This window comes from Saccopteryx bilineata, chromosome 3 (assembly GCF_036850765.1).
Source record: "Saccopteryx bilineata isolate mSacBil1 chromosome 3, mSacBil1_pri_phased_curated, whole genome shotgun sequence".
NCBI classification, from domain to species: Eukaryota; Metazoa; Chordata; class Mammalia; order Chiroptera; family Emballonuridae; genus Saccopteryx; species Saccopteryx bilineata.
This window is the reverse complement of record NC_089492.1, coordinates 99,722,013-99,740,295: the sequence shown is the minus strand read 5'-3', so window position 1 is coordinate 99,740,295 and position 18,283 is coordinate 99,722,013. Positions and strand designations below refer to the sequence as shown.

Genomic DNA, 18,283 nt, shown 5'->3' with positions numbered 1-18,283 from the left:
GCTCTGGGAAATGCATGGGGCAGACTCTCCTTGTGGCACAAACTCAAGCGTGTGATCCCAGCCTGCAGATAGCATGTAATTATTTGGTAATAAATTACATTCCAAACCCAAGCCAGCTGCCCCTGGCTTTTTTCCCGCTCTCCCGTGCTCCTTGCCAGACCCACAACGTCTCGGCATTGGATGTGAAATATGGTTGTGATTTTCCTGCCTAACCAAAGTCGAGGCTGATTCCTCGATGAGTTCAGTTTCCCTGGAAGATAAAGACAGACCCAGTTCCTTATGTTTTGATGTTATGGAGGAATGGTTTCCAGGGAAGGGGGCAGATGTATAGTCTCTGGATAGGGGCATCTACTCTTTGCCACAAGGGGGCTTTGGGTGGCCCAGTTGGGAGTGGTTAGCACAGGCTGGGGTTGGACCTGACCCACCTTATGTGGCCTTCGTGACACTGAGTTGGAAACACAGGCCTTGCAGGATTATACTTCACTAATTGTGATCAAGTGACTTGCTTTGGCCAGTGAAATCTGAGAAGAATGGACACATGCCACTTGCAGGTAGCAACAAGAAGAACTAATGTGTGAATTTTCATATTCCTGCTTGCTGCCATGGTGATGGTGAAGGATAATGTTGAGAGGAGCTTCCTCAGCCTGGGTCCCTGAGTGAGGCCAACGTTGGGAAGGACACTCTGGGTGACCTGCACTGATCATTTGGCATGAGAGACAGGTAAATATCGTTTTAAACCCCTGGAATGTGGGGATGTTTGTTACCATAGTATATCCTGCATGATATACCTACCTAATAAGGGAGATGAGAGGGTTCATAAAATAATGCACGTGGAGGCCTGACCTGTGGTGGCGCAGTGGATAGAGCATCGACTTGAAATGTTGAGGTCGCAGGTTCAAAACACTGGGCTTTCCTGGTCAAGGCACATATGGGAGTTGATGCTTTCTGCTTCTCTCCCCCTTCTCTCTCTTCCTCTCTCTCCTCCTCCTCTCTAGAATAAATAAATAAAATCTTAAAAAAAAAAAGAAAAGAAAAGAAGAAGCTTTAAAAAAAATGCCTGTGGAGAGCTAACAGAGTGCCTCTGAACATGCCCCCCCCCACTTTTCTAACATCGTTTCACGTTTTATGCAACTTTGAACCAAGTCACAAAAATTTATCCAGGCCCACTGACTGTCTGGTACAGGAGCACAGAGATGGTCTGGTGACAGGTACATCTGTAAGTAACTGTTGCATGGTGTGCGAAGTGGTACATTAGTGGTCTGAGTCCAGAGCCAGGGGAGGGAGTAGTAAATCTATTAGGGTCCTCGAAAGTGAAGTCTAAACTAGGTTTTTGAGGGTTGGTTTGATTTCTTCAGGCAGAGCTGAGAGAAGGTGTGTTTTAATAGGAAGAGCACCTGCTATGTAAAAGACACTGAATCAGACACTACAGCCAATTCTCCCTATTGTCAAAGCGACAACAATATCCATGATGCGTAGACTATTGTTATCCCATTTTATAGATGAGTAAAACCAAGGCCAGCAAGAGCGCTGTACTTGCCCAAGGTTGGGCAGCCCGTAAATGACAGAGCGTGTGTGAAGATGGCAGAGGTTTGGCAACTCCTAACTGCCTTCAGCCTCGCGCCTTTGGAAGGGCCACATTACACTCCAGGGACATCGGTCTGAGAATGTGTCCATGCTGCACCATGTGGCCTGAGGGAAGTTTTCAAAACACACCCCTGTTCATGAATCTGCTGTGGCTCCCCACTGCTTTCTAGACAAGATCTGGCAGTCTGGCTGGCTACTTTGGGCCCCTTGCGACCCTTCCAGAATCATCTCTGGCTATACTCATTCACATTCCCAGGGTTCTTCTGTGCCTCAACAATTTCTCCTATTTTCTGCCTCTTGGGTTTTGCTCAAGCATTTGTTTGGAATGCCCTTTCCCAATATGTTCACCTTTCCTCCAGAGTTCAGCCCAATTCCCACTTTCTCTCTTTGCCTCAGGTGTCCCTGCTGGAATCCAGCTTTGAGGAGTCTCTATTGAGTTGATTTGATCTGGTTTGAATGATAGGCCGATATTTGCTAATATTTAACATAGAGATTTTCAGTCACACATGTATATAATTTATGGACATGTATAAATAGATCAAAGGTGTGTGCTAAGAGCTGCTTTAGTGATAGCAGTGCACAGCCAAACAAATCTGGAGGCTGCTGCTGTGCAGACTATAGGCGGTTTGTTGAAGTTTGCCATTCACTGGCTGTGTGACTTCGGTAAGTTACTTGATTTCTCTGAGCCCAAGTTTTCTTGTGTGTAAGTGAGAATAATATTGGTTCCTACTCCATGGGGTTAGCGAGAGCTCAATGAAATAAAACTTGTGAAGGAAATAACACCTTTAAGATGTGTCCTGAGTCCCAGCCCGAGGAGGGGCTGTGCCGGCTTTGTCCAGGCTGCCGGTCGGTCCTGACAGGAGAGGCGAGGAAGCAGGGTTAGAGGGCTGGTCCCTGTTGATGGGAGCTCTGTGGCTTAGGCAGGTTGGGCCGAGACAATCCCAGTGGTGTTTGATAAAAGGTGGAGGCTCTTCTCTGGCCAAGTCAATATTACTACAAGAAAAGGCCGTCTCTAGGGAACGGTTCCCTCCCGCTCCCCCATTGAGGGCCAAAGTCCCCAGGGGCCAGTCTGGAGGCTCCTTTTATGTGACTGTAAAATAATCCAGGGCCTAGCAGGGTCGAGCCTGGGCGGGCGCTGACACGCAGGTCGGCATTGATGTGGTCAATGATTACCTTTTATGCCTGGCCATAAAGACAACCGCCCAGGTCCCGGACAATGCCCCCTCCAGAAAATGCCCGGGGAGGGTGGGTGGACACACACACACCTGCTAGGCAGGGACCTGTCCTTCCTTGAAGAATCTGAGGACACCCTCACCAGGTGTTTCCATCACCCCTAGGAGGTTCCTGGAGACCAGGCCCGGAAACTCAGGGAGTTTTGGTGTCTGTGAGTGGAGCCCAATGATGTGTGAGACACAAAAGAGCTATACCCAGGGCCCAGGATCGTGTTCTAGGTGGGTCTGTACAGAGGGGGAGAGGCAGTCACCCAGACTCAGGTGCCAAGTGTCCGCGGGAAGTAGGGTATTCTGAAATAGAGCCGAGTTCAGTCCCATCTTACAGGTGATACAGTGAAAGCCTGGGTATGCAGTGACTTGCCCAGGGTCCCGTGGGAGAAGACAGAGGCCGAGCTGGGCGTAGAACCCAGGTCCGCTCTGACACCACTGGACCAAGGAGACCCAGATGGGAATGTCAGGGTCAGGAAGGGATGAATTACTTCTCAGAGAAGCTATCTTTCCTGAGGCTCAGAGGGGATGGAGGAAGGACCTGAGGTCTCTGGTTCTGAGGCTAACTTGGCCAACAGACCAAGAGTGAGCCCCCTCTGTGGCCAAAAAAGCCACATGCAGGGCCCCTGTGTCCACACAGACCCCTTCATGACCCCACCTTCCCCTTTCCTAATGGGGAGTGGGTGGCTGCTGTGAGGGGCGGGTTGGGGGCACAGATGGCCAGATTACTATTCCACTTTCTGAGCTGCTGAGACCCAGGAACCTTTGTGTGGCTGAAGGAGCAGAGGCCGAAGCCCCTGGTAAGGGTTCTGTCAGGTTAGGTACCTGGAGCATCATTGTGGGCTGCCTGAGGCTGGAGGTCAGGAGACCTGGGCCCGTGCCCGGCCTGCTTTGGCCAGCCATCACTTTCCTTCCCTGGCCAAGGACATAACTCTGTGCTCTCTTTTTGGTGAGCATGGCGGCGATTGAACCCTAGACTCCACAGGACATCTCTCAGACAAGCCATGCTGCCATCTTGAGGAAAGAGGGCTGTTATTCACAGTGGTCATAAACACTCCCTGGAGTACTAGTGGAGTTGCTTTGAGACTGAGCTAGAGTGCTCCAATCAACCTTTGGCTCTGATAAGAATAAGTGGATCCAAGGTGATAACACACAAACCAGAAACTGTCAACACACACTAATTAGGGTACTGGGTGCCGAGCCACACCCATTACACCTGATATGGGGAGAAATCGCAGGTGGGGGAGCTGGGTGGGGGAAGATATAGGCTCACTGCCTGTACCTCAGCCTTATGGCTTTTTTGTCACCTCCTTCCATTGACTTCTCCACCTCCACCCTTAGCCCATACCCCTGCCTACATGACATTACATAACAACACGAAAGAACATTGTGCAATCTAATATGATTAGCATGATGTAACAGTGGAAAGAGTCCTGAGTTGGGTGCCAAGAGACCTGATTCCAGCCTGGCTGGGCACGACCTTGAACCAGTCATTTCTTTTGGAACGTCAGTCCTCCACTCTGCAATCCAGGGGGGGTGGGGTGGGGGTGAAAATGGGGCAGTTATACAGTAATCTCCTCCTGGGGTCCTGCTAGGTCTAAAGTTCATGCTCTTCTGCTACAAAACACTGCGATCTGCGAAGCACACAAAACATGTTGCTGGTGCCACCCAGCAACGCTGAAGTGTGTGTGATACTTGACAGAATCAAAAATCTGTCTGCAGGAGAGGCCTCAGGGCGTGGACAGTTCTCAGGGCTGCTGGAATCCCTCTCCCTGTCTGAGCCAGAGGTCAATGTGCTTGCTGCCCGCTCTTGGGCACTCGGGGTCTATTTTTAACCTAGTGCCCCTTAAATAAATGCGGCATTGGCTTGATGGTTCATTTCCGTTCGTCTTTTGCACCCGCCCCCCCAAGTGTACACACACACACACACTGAAGTAGCCACTCAGAGGTGACCAGGGCGCTGTGCCTGGGCCAGTGTTCAGGTCCAGACTGGGCCCCTTTGAGTTGGGGACGTTGCTGGCGGGCCCAGCTCCCCAGCTCTCCCAGTTCAGCCCAGCACAGATTCTGCTTCCCTTTAGTGATGCCCAACCTGAGAGCAGGCAGAAGCTGCGGCTCTCCCCGGGACCTTATATATAGGAAAGGCGAGAACAAGGTTGGCCAGGGATGGATGCCGGGGGAGGTGGGGGTGGCTAGGGAACAGGTGAGGCCGAGGGAGATGAGAAGGGAGGAGGGCTCGGACCATCCTTCCTGTGGCCACTTCTCCAGGCAGCAGAGTTACCTGCCGGCGTGCCAGGCTCAGTGCTGGGCAGTGACTCAGACCCAGGCCTGCCTTCCAGCCCTCCTAGAGCTCATACTGGAGGATAAGGGGCAGTGGGTAGGGATGTGGTGAAGAGGAGCATGGAGGGACCCAGGAAGGCGGGCAGAAATGCATCTTCCTTAACCTCTCAGTTTCAGTTTCCTCGCCTGAACAACGGGTACAATTAATGGTACTTTCTTCCTAGGCTTCTTGTGAGGGTCAAATGAATAAAGACAGAAAGTTCTTAGCACAGCGCCTGGCCAATAGTAATGCTCAAGTGTTGACATGTTGACTGCTGGCTTTATGGTCAGGAAGGTAAGGAGGGAGAACATTTCGTGCAGAGCCATCAATAATGTGTACAAGGGGGCAAAAAACCCCCCAAAACAAAAAACAACAACAAAATATTCTGCCCGTAAGCAGTCTGAAGGCCCTGGGAAGCAGTACAGAGCCACTGTGTGTGCAGGGCAGGGGCAGGGGCAGGAAAGGTGTGCTGCGGGCGCTCAGCAGCCGCTAAGCCCAGCCAAGGGGCAGCGGGGCCCAGTCGGGGCAGACCCTATCGGGAAAGTCCCTGAAACTGGGCCACCAGGACTGAGCTCAGCCTGCGGGGGGTGAATCAGGGACCCAAGGCTTTGTGGGGCTTTGGTACTCTTTCTATAAGGCTAGAATAGAGGCAGGGAGGAGACCTTGAGGAGCTGCAAGGGAGTCGTCTAGAGAGAGAGAGAGAGAGACTGGGGGCCTATGCCAAGGAGCGGGGCCCCCTAAGTAGCCAGAATTTGCGTCCATTCTGAGGAGGGCCTGCTTCCCAGACTGGGCGGGCTCTGCTCTCCAGTACCAGGAGGTGCTGGGGCCTCCTTAAGGAGAGACAGGCGGCCACACCCCATACTGGCTCAGCCCAGCACCCCTCCCTGACCTGCCTCAGCCCCATACCTGGACTGTTGACTGTTTCATCTCTGATCAGAACTTGGCTGGGTGTGAATGGGAGTGTGTATGTGTGTGTACATGTGGCAATTCTAGATCAAAGAATGCTCAGAAGGTCCTGCTAAAAGGTCAGCAAGGAGTCAGGGCCTGGCCCACCTCCTCAGGCGCTGGCACCCAGACAGCTCCTTTCTACCCAAACTCACTGGGCCTTGAGGGCAGTGGGGACTGACAGGCCTCTGACTCAGGCTGGGCAAGGAGGAGGGGCTAGAAGTGCCTGGGGTGGGGAGGAGCCTGTGTAGTCCTCTGCGGAGTGTGGCAGGCTCCACACTGAGCCCTGGGGAGGGGACAGTGTTGCTGAGGCTTTCCGGCCACTGCCCAGGTCCGAGCTTACTGAGCGCTGGAGCCTGAGGACAGCAGGCTAGGACGTGCTATTATCTCCCCCCCCCCGCCCCCCATCCCGCAGCAGGCAAAGGTCCCTGAGGCAGGCGGCTGAGCACAGGCCCAGAAGGTCCTTGGGGATTTGCGGCAGCAGTGTCTCTGACAGCTCTGGGAAGACTGCTCGGCTTGTCCAGCCTGGTGAGCCGTCAGGCCAGGCCCTGTGGCACCCAGCACAGGGCTGGGCACACAGTGACACAGGGCTGGGCACACAGTGACACAGTGCTGGGCACACAGTGACACAGCTCTGGTGATGGAATGGAACTGAGGAAAGCTGGTGGGGAAACAAAAGTGCTGGACTACCTCTGAGTCCGGAAGAAGCCCCCGCAGACACACCGGGGTGGGGAGGGGCGCTCTGTGGGCCGTGCACCTGCCAAGACCCACGTCACAGGGAAGGGGATGAGCCCTGATGTCACAGGGCCACTTCAAGCTTTGTGGTCCCAAGATGCAGCGTCTGTGGGACTGTGGGTGGTGCCCTTCTCAGTTTATCCCAATTCTGGCCACAGAAGCCCTGTGGGGAAATCTCCCCTGAAAGAAGTCGCCTTTGGGCTTTCCAGGAATGCTGGCCTGGGCAGGCGGTGGGGGGTGGGCATGAGATCACAGTGTTCCCATGGCCCAATGCCTGGCTGTGGAGGAACCTGGAGGTGACAGGGACATGCCTGGCAGCATGGGGATGAGACAAAATGCATGTGTGTTTGGTGGTGGTGGTGGTGGGGACAGACATATACACAGACAGACATGGGGTTGGGAATCACCTAGAATGTCACATGTCTCTTTCTAATGCCAGAGGCAGCCTGGATCAAGTAACCTTTTTTATTGTTAACAAATACAAATTTAAAGAGACAATAGTATAGTGTAGAGGTTTAAAATGCGGGTTCCGGAGCTGGGCAGCCTGGGATTGAATCCAGACGACTCTACCCACTCCTAGCTGCTGTGACTTCAGGTCAACTGCTCTGTCCATCTCCTTGTCTCAGTTTCCACATCTGTAGAATGGGCATCAGAATCGTACTGACCTTACAAGATCACTGTCAGAATTAAGTGAAGTGCTTCGAAATGGGCCTTGCACAGAGTGAATACTACACAGATGTGATTGGTCCAGAAGGAATAAAATCCTTGTCAATCAATCAATCAATCAGTGCCCAGGCCAAGGCTAAGCCCACATGGGGTGTGGCAGGGCCGCCAGCATCAGCACATCCAAAGTCCCTGGACCTGCTGAGTTGGCAGAGGGCCTGTCCTGGCACTCCCCAGCCCTGAAGAAAACCCTCGAAAAATTCCAGGGCTTTTCCAGGTGTTCATGGATGGAGGGAACAGGGAATTGGGAGACTCTGACCATGGTCGAATGTTCCTTCTGTGGCCTGTTGACCTCTCCTGCCATTGCTGCGGAGCTGGGCTTGGCTGACTAGTCAGTGGTGCGTCTTTTCCATGGAAAGTGGAGGTTAGGAGGGTACAGTACTCACTCCGTGGGGACTATAGTGACCAGTGTGTGTTTGGGAGGTTCAATGTAGCCTCCACTGGCTAGAACCCCCTAGCAGTCCACCTTGCACTAAGTTTAGTTGACTTATATTTCTAATGATTTTATCTAACTATTCAGTTGGTTAAGTCAGTTTATAAAGACTTATTAGTCCTTACTGAGTTTCAGACTACTAAACTTTAGGTATGATATATTGAGGTCTCTGTCTGGAATCATAGAATTAGTACATGGGGTCCGGATGGAGATAGGAAAGGGATTCTGGGCTCTGGGAATAGTGTGAACAAGGTGGATTGGAAAGGGAGAGCCTAGGCATGAAATGTGGCTGGAGGGAGGAGCAGAGCTCTCTCAGGGCAGGAGACGGGGTTGGAATGTGACAGCAGGAAGGGCCCCATGACTCAGGCTATGGCTTTCTTTGAAAAGAGTCATTGAAGGGGAGATTTCAAATATCCAGAAAGTGACAAGATGTTTCTGATAACCTGTACAGCTGGGACCAGTGACTGTTCAATGCACCTTCGCAGGTTGATGATAGTGTAGTGTCGGAGTATATCAGAGGGTCCAGGTTGCTCCAGACTTTGTACCACATGGTTGGCTCATTCTGGAGTTGTGTAACATGGTGGCCCGGTGGCATCTGGGAGTCTGGTGTCCAGGTGTCAGTGAATGAGTGCCTCACTGTGTGTGTATCAGTGAGTGTGAGACTGTGACTCAGCCAATGACATGCGTGTGTGTATCTGCCACAATCTGGGCACTCTCCAGCTACTCTGGAAGGGCTATTCTTAGAGGGTTAGCCCATAGATATGGGCCCTACCCACACCCCATCCTATGCACACCTGCTCAAGTGAGAACACTTGGAGATGATTCCACATCTGGGCTTGTACCTGGCTGGAAGGTGCATCCCTGGGCAGCAGGCCGAGCAGGTGGTGGCCTCCCTGGGAGCCTGGCCTGGGGAAGAGATGGCAGTGGGTTGGGGGAGACTGTCTGGGGTGGGAGTAGCCAGGTCATCAGGCCCTGGTGGGGCTTCAGAGAGTGACTGAGGGGGAGCTATTCAGTGGCCATCCACCCATTTCTGTCTTTCCATTTTGCCCATTCATCACCCAGCGTTTTTCAATCCCTCTGCTGATCTACCTATTTCTTCATCCACTTGCCACCTGACTACCCCTGGTCCTCCCCTCCATCAGCCTTCTCCACTCAGGCACCTTATTATTTTTAAATTTTTTTATTGATTTGAGAGAGAGAAGAAAGAAGAGAGAGAAAGGGAGAGAGGGAGGGAGAAAGAAAGGGGGAAAGAAGAGAGAGAAAGAGAGGCATCAACTTGTTGTTCCACTTAGTTGTTCCATTTAGTTGTGCACTCATTGGTTGCTTCTTACATGAGGGCTGGCCAGGGATCGAACCTACAACCTCAGCATGCCGGGATGACACTCTATTCACTGAGCAACCCAGCCAGGACCAGCCCCTCATTTTTGAGTCCTCTGATTTGAGCTGTGGTCATGGGCCTGGCAATAACCCTCAGTAGCTCGTGGGTCACAGTGGATCTCCTCATTACTGGTGGTCAGGCGCAGTCAGCCTCCACTTCACTCCATGGGCGTGTGAAGTCCTAGCACAGACACGGTGCTCCCTTACCAGTCCTAGAGTTGAAGATATGCAGATGCCCTTTTCTTTTCTTTTCTTTTCTTTTTTTTTTTTTTTGTATTTTTCTGAAGCTGGAAACGGGAAGAGTCAGCCAGACAGACTCCCGCATGCGCCCGACCGGGATCCACCCGGCACGCCCACCAGGGGCGACGCTCTGCCCACCAGGGGGCGATGCTCTGCCGCGACCAGAGCCACTCTAGCGCCTGGGGCAGAGGCCAAGGAGCCATCCCCAGCGCCCGGGCCATCTTTGCTCCAATGGAGCCTTGGCTGCGGGAGGGGAAGAGAGAGACAGAGAGGAAGGGGGGGTGGAGAAGCAAATGGGCGCTTCTCCTGTGTGCCCTGGCCGGGAATCGAACCCGGGTCCCCCGCACGCCAGGCCGACGCTCTACCACTGAGCCAACCGGCCAGGGCCGCAGATGCCCTTTTCAACCCCCTTCCCAGAAGGTCCTCCCGTCTTCCTTGTACAAGACTCCTCTCCACCCACCGAGGGCTGCCAGGCTGCTTGCCCCGCTCCTTGCAAGCTCACTCCACTGCAGCAGCCTGCGGCTGAGGGAGGCCCATCCCGGGCCCTGCGGCGGCAGAGCCCAGTGCTCCTGGATGGGGAGGAGCTGCCTAGAGCTCAGAGCAGGGGCTCTGAAACTGGGGATTTCCAGGAACATGGCCCAGCCAGCCCTTCCCACTTGGAGCGCCAGCACAGTGCTGTGACTCCCCCAGTAAGGCTTTCCTGTAGAAAACAGATTTCCCCCCTCCCAAAAAGGAGCTTCACTCTGCTGTGTCCCCGGGACCCCCCACCCACCCCAGACCTCTCCCCGGCCTGGACTCTGGGTATAGGGGATCAACCAGACCAGAGAAGGCCAATCCTTGTGGTTCTGCCCACCCCAGGGCCTAATAGAACTTAACACTGGTGTGGGATGGGGGTAAGGAAGGGGGTAATGAAATAAGAATATGTGTCTGTGCATTCATTTATAGAGCAAGCATTTCCTGAGCAGCGGCTATGTGCTGGACACCGCCACAGCCACTGAAGGAACAGCAAACGGGACAAAACCAGCAGGCACACAGCTCTCAGGAGGCTGATGTTTTAGGTGGGGAGACCTAGGAACTGCTGGGTGCATGTCAGTGTGTACTGAGGAGTGTGAGTGTGGTGAGAGGGTGTGTGTGCATCAGGGGCTTAGACCAGGGTTGGGCCGAAGCAAGGATGTGTGCATGTAAACTTAAGTGTGTGTCTTTGTGGGTGTCCGTGGTCCCCTGGGGTCTGTGCGAGGCAGTTGGAGTGTGTCTGTGCAGGCCCAGAACTGACGTGTGCCTGCATATCAGCCAATTTGGGAGGCTGTGTGGCAGCTACACCTGGATGACTCCCAGGCTGTGGGGCTCTATTTTTAGAAGTGACATCCTGTAGATCCCCCAACACACCTGCTCAGGTGCCCAGCCGCCGAGGAGGGCCCAGCTGGCCTGACGGAGGAGAGATCCTGTCTCATCCGGTGCCACCGGCTCTCTGTTACGCAGGGCCACACTTCAAACAGAGCAGCCTCTGGCCTCTAGTTAAGCAGGGTGAGCTGTGCCTGGGGCCCCCACGATCCATTGATGGGGAATCCCAACTCCCATGCCCCACACCTGTAACCCTCACTCCTCTCTCCCAGGAATGCCCACCTCCACCCCCTGTGCAGGAGGCCCAGCTCTGGAACCCTCCAGGATGCTGCTGGCCCACTAGGTCCAGCCCTGTCACTCTGAGGGGTGGGCTACATGGGTCTGGGAGGAGGGATAGGTCAGAGACGACCTCCTCTCTTCCTGAATGGCTGGGCCCCTCCACCAGCTCCTCCTTCCAAGGGGCTTCTTTCCTGGCTGCAGGTGGACAGCGGCCCAGCCCAGCAAGGCAGAAGCTGGGCTGCCTGTGCGTCACCCTCCCCTGCCTCTGGTCCCTCTTCATTCTCTCCCTTTTCTGTCTTGTCCATCTTACCTCCTCTGTCTGCCTTGCTCATCTTTCTAAAGAAGGTCAATAGCAATGTGCCCTGAGCTCCAACTACATGGCAGGCACAGTGTAAGTGCTTTACATGTGTTCTCTCATTTCACCATCACAACAACAACACTGTGAGGTCGCTCTGTTATCCCACTTTACAGGGAGAAAGCGGCAGCACAGATGGATCCATGTCACCTAGCAGGGAGGGTGCAGAGTACGGGCTCAAGCCCAGGCTTGGGCAAGTCCTTAGTTATACCTTGTCCTTGGCTCAGGCTCTGCCAGACATGGTCTTGCATGGTCTCGGTGGGAGTAGAGCTGTGGCCCGGGAGCCCCTCCCTGGGCTGTGGAAGGGGTGTGCGGAAGGAGGAAGGAACAACAGATACATTTAGGATCTAGGTTATGGCCATGGGAAAGAAATGTGCAAGGGGATCCCAGCCACCTCCCATGCGCTGGCTCCATTCCTGCTACAGAACCTTCAATGGCTCCCTACTGGCATTTATCAAGGCCAGCTCCAGGTCCTCTCAGGCTGGCCCGCAGCCTTTCCTGTGCTCCCACCATCCCTTCCTCCCCAACAGCACCGTCTCCACCAGGCAGACCATGCTCCTGCTCTGCCACGGGCCTCTGCGCGCTGCTCTCCTTCCAGTGCAGCAAAAGGGTGAAAATTTAAAAAGGCCACGCCCAGAGCTAAGCATCTACTGACTTCATTTCATTTAACCTGCAAAGTGTCCCAACAAGCTAGGCTTTCTTGTGCAATTTGTACAAATGAGGAAACTGCTCAGAGGAGGGCAGCAACTTGCCGACACAGCTAGAAATAGCACAAGTGGGATTCAGCACCATTCACCTGACTCCAGTGGGCCATGCAGGTCCCCCGGATTTACGAGTTAGCTCTTCACTGAATGTGACAGCTCCAAGTCCTATGCCAGCTACTTGGGATAGAGGGCACACACACACAAACACACGCTCACATGTTTGAACACACACTCACACAGGTGCACACTCATGCACATCTGTACCTCGCACAGGGTCCTAATGCCACATCCCATAGGTCCCCTTGGCCCTTTCCCCTGTTTCAAATGGGGAGGGAAGGCAGACAGGAAGGAGGGACAGGTGCTGAATTGCTCACCTCCCGGTCTTAAAACGTTCACACTTGTGACTCAGACCTCCAGATGTTCCCTTTCAAGGAATGATCTCCATTTCCCATTAAAAGAGGGGAGAGTAGAAAAGAGAAAAGCACATTTTGTTCTGATGTCTCATGGGGACAACTGTCTCATGATGTCATTTGGGGACAATTTGTCCCTTTTCTTCCCTATCTCTGTCCCTCTACTCCCACCCTCACTCCAGGCTGGTCCTGAGAACACGGATCACATCACTCCTACCCCACCCTTCCTGGCATGCGCCCATTACTCCACTCACTTTCCAAAATCCCAGGGTCCTGCCTGATCCACTGGATGAAGGTGATACATAAGAAGGTTTCTTCTCCATGACAACCAGGCTGGAAGAGAAGCCAGGGGTCCTTGGCTAGCCCAAGATTCAGATCTGATTCTTTTCACTGTCTTTGACTTTTGCTGAGAAAACCAGTTTGTTCTTGAACCAGAAGCTACATGAGGGCAGAGACGTTGTCTTTCTAGGTCAGAGGTTTACAGGCTTTTAAAATAAAAACCACCAGGCCTGACCTGTGGTGGCGCAGTGGATAAAGCGTCGACCTGGAAATGCTGAGGTTGCCGGTTCGAAACCCTGGGCTTGCCTGGTCAAGGCACATATGGGAGTTGATGCTTCCAGCTCCTCCCCCCTTCTCTCTGTCTCTCCTCTCTCTCTCTCTCTGTCTGTCTCTCCCTCTCCTCTCTAAAATGAATAAATAAAAAATTTAAAAAAATAAATTAAAAAAAAAAAAAACCACCATTGACCCTTGACCTGCTTACTCTTGGCATCCCCACCTCAAAACATATGAAAACACACTCTGATCCCACATTGAATGTTATTTTCTAGTGAATTTTTAAAAAGGGTTTTCAAATAATTATGAGATTTTCCAACTACAGTTAATGCATTTAACTTAAAATTGACTCTAATTTCTTTAAAAGCATCGTGCATATTTAGGAATTCTTCAAAATGAGAACATCTAAACCAACAAATTGCTTTCAAATGTAATGAAATGTTCATGAGTTCTGGGTTTTCCAGTGAATAAACTTGCCATAAGATTATGCTTGATTGATATTAACTTACATCATTTTAGTTTCTATTTTCTAGTCTTTTTTTTTTTTTTGACAGAGACAGAGAGAGAGTGAGAGAGAGGGACAGAAAGGGACAGACAGACAGGAAGGAAGAGAGATGAGAAGCATCAATTTTTTGTTGCAGCTCCTTAGTTGTTCACTGATTGCTTTCTATTTATTATTTTATTTATTTATTTTTAGAGAGGAGAGAGAGACAGAGAGGGAGAGAGAGGAGAGAGAGACAGAGAGAGAGAAGGGGGGAGGAGCAGGAAGCATCAACTCCCATATGTGCCTTGACCAGGCAAGCCCAGGGTTTCGAACTGGCGACCTCAGCATTTCCAGGTCGATGCTTTATCCACTGCGCCACCACACGTCAGGCCACTGACTGCTTTCTCATATGTGCCTTGACCGGGGGCTTCAGCAGAGCAAGTGACCCCTTGCTCAAGCCAGCGACATTGGGCTTCAAGCCAGCGATGTTTGGGCTCAAGCTAGCGACCATGGGGTCACACCTATGATCCCATGCTCATGCCAGTGACCCTGTGCTCAAGCTGGTGAGCCCACGCTCAAGCTGACGACCTCAGGGTTTTGAACCTGGGTCCTCTGCATCCCAGTCTGATGCTCTATCACTGCACCATCGTCTGGTCAGGCTCTATTTTCTAGTCTTTTAAAAATATTTTAAAGCCAATACACGCCACCCCCTCCCAGGTCTCAAACTTTTTTCAGAACCTTGACATTTCATAGATCCCAGATACAATGACTCTGTGATTGGAAGAATAAGCAGCTTGAAGCACAGTGGCTCCCAAATACTGTTGAAGAGAGGTAAGATAAAGAGAAATACTATGTGTTGGAAACATGAAAAAAGATGCTAACATACCTCATAATAAAGACTGCAAGTTAAAATGAGATAATTTGTCATCTTTTAGACTGGCAAAGACAAAAAATGGTTCTGGTATAATTTGGTGCAGTATTTTGGAGGACTATTGAATGATAGCCATCAAACTGCAAAGTGCACATTCCCTTTGCCCCAGCCATTATACCTCAAGGAATCTGAACTCCCAGAAATGCACAAGGATGCACGAAGAAAGACCTTTAGGGCCATAAAAATTGGGAAACAGATTAGATGTCAACGAATAGAGGAGTGAAATGAAACTGGTGGGACAGCCCCACACTGGAGTCGCACGTGGCCGGGGAAGAATGTGTATACGTGGATACAGAACAAATGCCTTGATATGGTGTTAAGTGAAAAAAAAAATCAAGGTGCAGAGCAATGTGCACCGTGTTATTTCTTTTGAGAAAAAGGAAAATAATATACATGACATATACTAGGAAATGCCCAGACACAATTGGAAAGAGACTTAGAAACTGGAAAGAATAGTTATCTCTGAGAAAGAAACTGGGAAGGTGAAGGAAGAATTACTTTTTGCTCTTTCTATAATTAATTAAAAAATATTTCAGTTAACAAACAGATGCCTGTGAGATAAAACCTGTGAAGCAAATGCATAGATCTAGCTGCCACGGGAGGAAGGAGCCGCACTGCAGCCCGAAGGCCAGCGGCTCCCGCCACCAATCGTCTATTGGACTGTAGAGGAGGGGTGGGAGGGTTCTGGAGGTTTCTTCTAGGAGGGCCTGAGGACGGAGAAAGCTGGGCAGAGGGGAAAGAGAAGTAGGGGAAAGTTTGTGGGTTTCTGTCCTAGGACAGCTGCTTCTCCACACTGACCACTACCCCAAGTCCTTCCCTAGAGAGTACATCTATTTCAAGCCTGGAAAGTCCCAGCCCCTAGCATGATGTTTGGCATATAATCTGTGGCAATAAATAGTGGTTGACTGAATGGATGGAATCAGTCACTGGTTAAGCCAAGCCACAGTATTAGACACGTCTGTCCCTTCCCTAACATACCTCCTCACTACCCGACAACAACAACAGCAAATGACTCTCAGGGCGCCAGGTACAGCTGTGCAAGCTGCCCACTGCACAACCCCAGAAGGTGCCGTTTTCCTAGACTGTATATGAGTGATGCCTCCTGAGGGTGTAGGACATGGGGCACCTGCAAAATCCTGTTTCTTCTTCTTTTGGCCACAGGGGAACTGAAGCCACATCGAGAGGGACACGGGTAAGGGAAGAGGATCTGGAATCTGGACATTGCCTGCTTCCTCTCCTTTTCTCTCCAATTCCTAAGGCCCATCCCCTTCCTTTGTTCCTGTTAACTTGGCCTTGACCAATTAATTTGTCCCTCAACTACAGAGTCTGGACTTTGCAGTATGGTCTTGGCAAGACCCAGAACCTCTGCTGGGTCTCAGTTTCTGCAGCTAAGAAATAATTAAATGTGTATGGAGCAATTCTCGATGATTCTCCTTGGCTTTAAGGACCTTGTGGAGATAAAGGTTGAAGGAATGCACCCTGACCTGATGCAGCATTCTCAGAGGAAATGAATCTCCACATCCCGACCTGTTCTGCTAGGCCTGCAGTGCATGCAGACCCCCGATTCAAACAGGGGGCAGCATCCTGAAATGGAAGGAACCTGTGCGAGGGCAGGAGCCCTTGTGGAGTCCTGATTCTGATGATACCACTCTGAGCCACTGAGCAAGCCATGGCAAATGCCTGGGCCTCAGTTTTCCCCTCTGCAGAATGGGTGCTTAGACCAGATCAGCAAATGTCAAATGCTAGATGGAGTCTGTGAAGGCCTTTAGTTTTTCTTTTCAATGTCTATAATTTTTGCTTTATTGTTTCTTATTACAAACATCACGTATTTTCATGAAAATTGAAACAGTACCAAATTAGGTAATGTATTAAGTGAAACCCAATTCTTATTAAGAATCACTGCTAACTCACTGCTAATTTATTTTGTAACTTTAAATTCTGATATAATTTCAAATTTACTAAAAAATTACAAAAATACTACAAAGACTCTGGTATAGATTTTACTCAGTTTTATCAGTTGTTTACATTTGTCATTTTTTTGCTTGATTTCTCTCTGTATTGTGTGTGTGTGTGTGTGTGTGTGTGTACAATTTCTTTCCTATTTGAAGGTAGATTGCAGACACATGCCCTTTTACCTCTAAACGCTTCAGGGTTTATTTCCTAAGAATAAGGACATTCTTTTACAACGTAAGACTTACATAACCTCTGCAGTTAACAAAACCAGGAAATTTAGCATTGATACAATACTCTGATCCAGTCCACAGTCCATGTTCAAAGTCAGTTGTGTCATGACCTTTTCATAGATTTCCAGCCAAAGTAGAAAAATACGAACAATGTAGAGGTTTTTCTTAAAGCCAACATGTATTTAGCTTGAAGGATTGTGCTTAATTCTAAATCATGTTCTCCACTGTTTGTTTATTTTTACTGGTGTTTGAGATGTCCACCTTTTAATGAAATGATGGTGAGAGTAGAAAGTGGTTTATCTGTTATTTGCTTTTGGTATTTTATTACTTGGTACAATAAAAGGTGGGAGATCCTTTGTTAACCCTTAAACTTCTTTTGCAGGGATCTCAAGGTGTGGTTCCCCCCAGCACAAATGTTCGCTGTTTCTAGGCGGGGCAGATCACCAGAGATTTTCAAGAAGCTGTTGGAGAACACCGCTGCTCCTGATGCTGGGAGTGGGGGAAGGGGTAGGCAGCATAGGCCCTACACACCAGGAGCAAATGGTGCCATCCCAACAGAGTGCGCCTTTCTCCTTTCCACAGCTCTCCGGCATCTGTGTAGAGCATCCCTACCTTGTGAGTCCCACAGGGAGGCAGAGCTCTCCTCCCACCAGGAAGCCAGACCTCACTTTCCCAGACTCCTTGGCGGCTGCAGTGTGGGCAGGTGATCTGGCTCAGCCGACCAGACACTCACCCAGGGACTCTGAATCTTAAGCAGGTGATACAAGGGAGTGAAGGTGGGATGTATCTGACGGACTGCTGCAGGAGCAGCTGTGGGACAATTTTCAGGGGCAATGGAGCCTCAGGGCCAGTTACATTTTTGTCTTTTCTGGTCTGGCCCTGAGGTGTGATTTGGGTCGCCATGCTGGCTATGGTCCAGTCCTGCCCTGGTTCCTGAGCTTGGCTCTCCAGTCAACCCAAGGAGTCTGTGAGCTTTCTGTTGCTTGCAACCAAGAACCCTGGAGAGGAGCTGGGGTCTAGAGTGTGGACACATCGGGACTTGGTGAGCAGTGCTTCTGTGAGGTGGGCAGCCATAGAGGAACCTCGTTTCCTTATCTGGAATGTGGATGGGGCACCTCCTCTTGGTGCTAGGTGGGGGGTAGCCCAGCCAGGGAGGAGGGAGATGAGCTCAAGAAAGGACTGGGGGTGGGGGTGGAGGGGAGTGGGCTTTGTAGGAGGAGACAGCCAAGCTGGGTGACACAGTTCCATCTGCCCAAAATATTTTTGGACACTTTTCTATCTTCCAGGCAGTGTATTGGTTAATGAAACAGTCTGGGGATGGGTACTGTTCTTCTCATTTCACATGTAAAGAAAGGGTGATGCAGAGAGATCAAGTAACTTCTACGAGATCAGCGAAGCAGAAAGGGACAGGGCCAACATTTAAATCTGGGTCTACCTGCAACATGGATGCTCTCAAGAACTGACACAGAT

General features: G+C 51.0%; 1 long non-coding RNA gene across 1 annotated transcript; it reads left to right on the top strand.

The window, feature by feature from the left end:
• The first annotated feature begins 612 nt into the window (after positions 1–612).
• LOC136328655 (uncharacterized) lies at positions 613–16,537 on the top strand. The gene is made up of 3 exons (XR_010730085.1): positions 613–720; positions 10,520–10,632; positions 15,792–16,537. It is a non-coding gene; the product is annotated as an uncharacterized lncRNA (long non-coding RNA).
• The last annotated feature ends 1,746 nt before the right edge of the window (positions 16,538–18,283 follow it).